Raw genomic sequence first — 5,360 nt, 5'->3', positions numbered from 1 at the left:
GGGGGACAGTTCTGAGTCGTCCCGTGCCGAGATCCGTAGTCTCCTCTGGCTGGCAGCAATGGGAGGCCTTGGAAACACGCCTGGCCTGGGGTTAGCCCCCATGTTGGGGAAACAGGAGCCCAGTAAAATCTATAAAGCATCCGTAACCCTGGTCGGCCTCTGTGGTGCTGCCACCTAGTGGCCTCTTTGCAGCTAGTGAGTGAGGTGGGTCCCATGGGCTATGCCCCAGGTCCCATACCTGTTGTGAGCTGGGGAAGGGGTGGGTGAGGTGGCTCCCTGCTGGGATCTGACCTTCTCCTGTCTAGTTGCTTAGGTCTTTGGCTCCTTGGGCTTTCCTGGCTTGAGGATTTTCCCCTTGCAGCCCTTGTGAAGTCCCTGTGGGGCAGATGCAGAGGAGATGGGGGCAGGTGAGGCAGGAATGGGGAGGGATAGGAGTTGCAATTGGCTGCAGATGGGATTCGCAGGAGCAGGCAGAGGAGGAGGGGAAAACCAGAGGCTTCACAAGGCCTGTTCACACTGCCCCGGAGAGTTCAGAGCAGCCCCCTCGCTGGGATGCCTGAGGAGCTGATCCTGTCCCAGACTGCCTGGAAACCCCCTTCATTGCCACAGCAACCCCTCCCTTCATGAGGGGCTGAGATCATCCTGTCCTGAACCCCTTTTGTCCCCCAGGGGTGCCAGTGCCCCAAGACCCCCCTTTCTGTATTTCCCAAGCACTCACTAATGATGGGGGGGGGGTAATCCTACCCCCAAACTAGAACTGGGGGGAATTTTTCATCCAAAACATTTTTCGGTGAAAAATCCAGAAATCAAAATGTTTTGTGTCCACTTTGCTGGGTTGTTTTAGGCAAAAGGGGAAAAAACCCACTAAAAAATGAAGCATTTTGATTTTTTTTACAAGGCAAAAAATCGTTTTTTGTTTTTTTTTTTTTTGTTTTTTTTTTACAAATGTTTAAAATGCTCTAAACTTGAAACAATCTTTTTTTCTGTGAGTTGCCAAAATTTTTTGGTTTCTAAATTATTATTTTGGGGGGGGGCGGGAACCACCAGCAAACTGAAAATCCTGTTAATCGCACAGATCTCCCCCCCGCCTTGGGGTTCCCTGCCCTAGCCCCCCCCCCCCCCCCTCCCCCCCCCCCCCCCCGTCTATCTCAGCTCCCTCCCCAGTCCCATATTCTGTCCCCTCCCAATATATCTGGGTGCTCAGCCTACCCCTCCAGTCCCGTATTCCCCCTCCTAGCCAGTAAGATCGTCACACATTACCCACCCCCTACTTGTGCCCTTCTACCCTGCTGTGCTAGCAAGGTGCGGCCTCCAGTCTGACTTGGTTTCTAGGATAGGGGAAGAGATTTGGAAGGGGTCTCCTACAGGCCCCTGTGATTGTTCTTCCCAGGGAGGAGCGGGGATTGATCTCCCTCTCCTCCCCCAGCTGTGCTTTTGTTTAATTTCTAACTGTGGTTTTATACTTTCTCCAGAAGGATCTGGGCGGGGCCATGGGAAGGGTCATCCCTCCCCTGTCTTTGTGTGTCCTCGTGGCATTGGATGCGGGGTGTGCGGCTGGGGTGGGGCAGTGTCCTGCTGTATATTGTGTTCTGTTTGTGAACGGTGCACTGTGCCCGTCTCTCTGGTGTGTTGCCCGCCCGTGTAGGCTGGATGTGCCAATTTAATAAACGGAGAACTCTCCCACCAGGCGGGAGGGCATTTGCTGTCTGCGTCACCGGGGCCTGTCCGGGTGTCTTTTGTTATCCATTTGTGGCAAGTGGTCATGCGAGAGCCCCTTCTTTCCAGGGGGACGGTCGGCCCAGGGCCAAGAGGGAGTTACGGCGTCTGATTCTCGTTCACCAGCAGGAGTCGGTCCCATAAGAGAGATTCCCTCGCCCACCTGCTCTCGCTAATAATCTGGGACCAGCATGGCTGCCACAACGCTGCCAACGATCTTTACGTATCAGTGAGTTGAGTTGAAACGATTCTCTGCATTGGTCTGTCCGAGCAGGCCCTGCCCCCCTCACTTGCCAGAGACGATGTCCCCTCTGAGCCGGGAGTGTTTAATTCCCTCTACCCCAAAGATGCTCGGGTTTTCTCCCCTCCTCCATCTTCCTCAAAGCCCCTTTAATGCCCCCTGGCAGCTGTTTAAATGCAGGACTGAGCTCCGCAAGTGGTAGAACAGGGTGGGTTATACTAGGAGTGACCCCAAAAATCCCAGGGCTGTTTCCCTAGGGAAGAGCAGGGCCAATCTACTGAAAAAACCCTCTTGATCTAGGAATCTGTCCACCCCTCCCCCCAGCCACACGCTGGATTTCATAGACTACAACACACTATGTACATTTTTTTTAAACAATCTTTTTTTAATGCATTGTCCCCTGTGCCATTAACTGCTGGCTGAAATAAGAGAAAAGCTGCATCTTTCTAATCTCTTGTAGTAACCCGCCGGAGGTTACGGAGAGACAGTAATGGCTGACTCTGGATACTGGATTCCTTTTCTATATCCCGTTCCTAGGAGGCCATCTGTCCTTAATGACACGTGAGCCGACCGTGCGCGCTCAAAGAAGGCTAAGGGGGGAGGATTGGGGGGTGAGGGGGGGTATTTTCAATAGAACACAACCTAGAACCATTTTTGTTCTTGCTCTTATGGGTGCCCCCTGGGAGCACGCTGGAAAAACGTCCTATGGATGGACAAAGGCCGCTCCTCTCCTCATGTCTCACGATGGTTGTCCAAGAGCAGGGTCATTGGCTTTCATGGGGGTTTGCGCTGCCTCCCTGGGTGCTGAGGAGGTCTGTCCATCCATTACTACCCCCCTCTCCCGCAGGGTGAACATCAGCCTGGCTTTCCAGCTGGGGAACGTGAGGCGGGGCAGTGGCGGGGCCGCGGAGCTGTGAACGGAGCTCTGCGCTCTGCCAATCTGCTGCTATAATCCAGTAGCCCTGTGGCACCGATCTCCGTGCAGAGGAGGGCTAAGGGAGGTCTGACGCCTGTAGCATGAGAGAAGGGAGGGGGGAGGGGGGGGGGGGGGGGGGAGATTCCCCTTGTTGAAGGATGACCCCAGAGGCACCCCAAACTACACAGCGCCCCCGGTGGGGTCATGTGGGCATATGTGAGACGAGGGGCGTTAAGATGGTGTGGCTGGGCAGTGGTGGCAGGGATTAGGGAGAGAGGCAGGCTGCAGACAGGATTCCTGAGGGTGATGGGGGTTCTGAAATACAGAGTGCACGTATTTCCCCGTCCCTTGGTGTCAGCCCCCTGGCTTCGCTGCATAGGAGGGTGGGTGTCTCTGTGGCTAGGGGCTCAGAGGGCTCTGACCTCCCTCTGCCGCCTCCCAGTAGATCCATGACCTCCCCTATTCAGATGCCTCAGCGTTGCGCGGCTCCTCTTCTGGCTGGTTATGCTTTTCCCTCTGCTCCTGGGCGTTGGGAAGGGGCTCATGGCTTGGCGGGCCTAAAGGGACACCCCAAAAGGGGTAGATGCCAGGCCAATCGGAGTCAGAAATTGAGGCCCACATCTCATTAGGGAGAATTGGCAGAGGGGGATTTGTGAGAGGGGTGTGTGTGGAGAGGAAAGGGGCAGGGAAGCTCTAGGCTGGCCCATGGGGGGGGGGGGGCATTTAGAGTGATCCCTGAATTGGGTAGTGCCTGGGTCACAGCCACCCCCAGCCTGATCTCAACCAACCCCCATCCACGAGCTGCTTGTTCCCCACCACCCTGCAGGTTAATTCCACCCCCACACGTCGGCCCTGGGGGAAGGCCGAGGAGTTGCCCTCCCTGTCTCTGCCTCTAATCGCTGGGTGGTTCAAAGCACAGACAGCACCTGGCTCCACTCCAGCGTCTCTCTGAGATGGGATCAAGGGTTACCCTGACCTGACTCCTGCGTACACACATCTCTAGCTCCGGGGGGCTGGCCGGTGGGCGCGTGGGGACAAAGCTACAGGCTGGGGAGAGGGGGGGGGGAGGAGGAAGGGATCTCGTCTCTGCCCAGCAGATGACCTCCTGAGGTCCCTTCCAACCCTGATATTCTATCAACCAGTCTGGGTCTTACTGGCCTCTCTCCCCCAGCTCAGCAGCGATGCCATACACGGAGTGGTCTGGGGCCAGGCTCTGCCCCTCCTCCACTATGCAGTAACCCCTGGCCTTGTACCACCAGGAGCGTAGACAGCCAGGGCAATGAGGATGGCCAGGCCGGTGGTGACGGCCACCGTGACGCCGGCTGTCTCCTTGCCCGACAGGCCCCCTCCACCATCCAGCCCTCTGGCACGGTGCGTCTCAGTGGGATCCTCAAGCTGCCTAGAGTGACCAGATGTCCTGATTTTATAGAGACAGTCCCGATTTTTGGGTCTTTTTCTTATATAGGCTCATATTACACCCCCCCACACACACACACACACACCAGGGCCGGCACCAGGCAACCAAGCACATGCTTGGGGCGGCACCTGGTAAGGGGCGGTCAATCTTGGGGTGGCGAGGGGCAGCGCAGCATTCCACGGGGGGGCGCTCTGGTGGCACGGCGCTCTGTGTGTGGGGGGGTTTCCAGCAGCGGGGGGGTTCGGGGGGGGGCGCAGCGCTCGGCAGGGGGGCGGCTCGGCAGGGCGGCGCTTTTTTTTGCTGCTTGGGGCAGCAAAAAAGTTAGAGCCGTCCGTCCCCCCCCCCCCCTCCACACACACACACACCCACCCACCCATCCCGATTTTTCACATTTGCTGTCTGGTCACCGTAGAGCCGCCACAGCTGGGTCTGGGTGTCTTTGACCCAGGAGCGCTCTCTGTCGGCGTGGGTCACCAGGACGGTGTCAGTGCCCACCAGGGTCATGGCGGGTGTAGGGAGGGAGCCGCGCCAGGGGCAGGCCCCTCCAGTGAAGATCCCAGACTGGACGCAGTACTCCACTTGGCAGCCGTTGCTGATCAGAGCCAGGTGCTGGCTGAACCCCGCCGGGCAGCGCTTCAGGTAGGGGTCATCCACGGTCCCCTGGTGGGCCCCCGCCAGGGGGTTCCCTGTCACGCAGCTGAAGAGCCTCCCGAAGGACACGGAGTAGCTGTGCCCCATCTCGCAGGCCGTGCTGATGCACAGCTGGCACACTCTTGCTGATGGGGGAGGGGGATGCAGACCCAGCTTGGGGGGCAGCTGAGGCAGATGGGTAGCCCCACTGCATTCATGAGAATCCCTGTTGTGCCAGTGGCCTGAGCGCTACAGGCAGTGGCCACATGGTGGCAGCATAGGCCAAGGGTCCTGATAGAGTATTGACCATCAGCAGATCTGAAAACGCTTTCCAGAGCAGGTCAGCATCATTCTCCCTGTTATACACACGAGGAAACTGAGGCACAAAGAGGTGAAGTGATGTACCCCAGGCCAGGAAGCCAATAGCATAGACCCAGCTC

Source organism: Trachemys scripta, chromosome 2 (assembly GCF_013100865.1).
Source record: "Trachemys scripta elegans isolate TJP31775 chromosome 2, CAS_Tse_1.0, whole genome shotgun sequence".
Lineage (NCBI taxonomy): Eukaryota > Metazoa > Chordata > Testudines > Emydidae > Trachemys > Trachemys scripta.
This window is presented reverse-complemented; position numbering follows the sequence as displayed.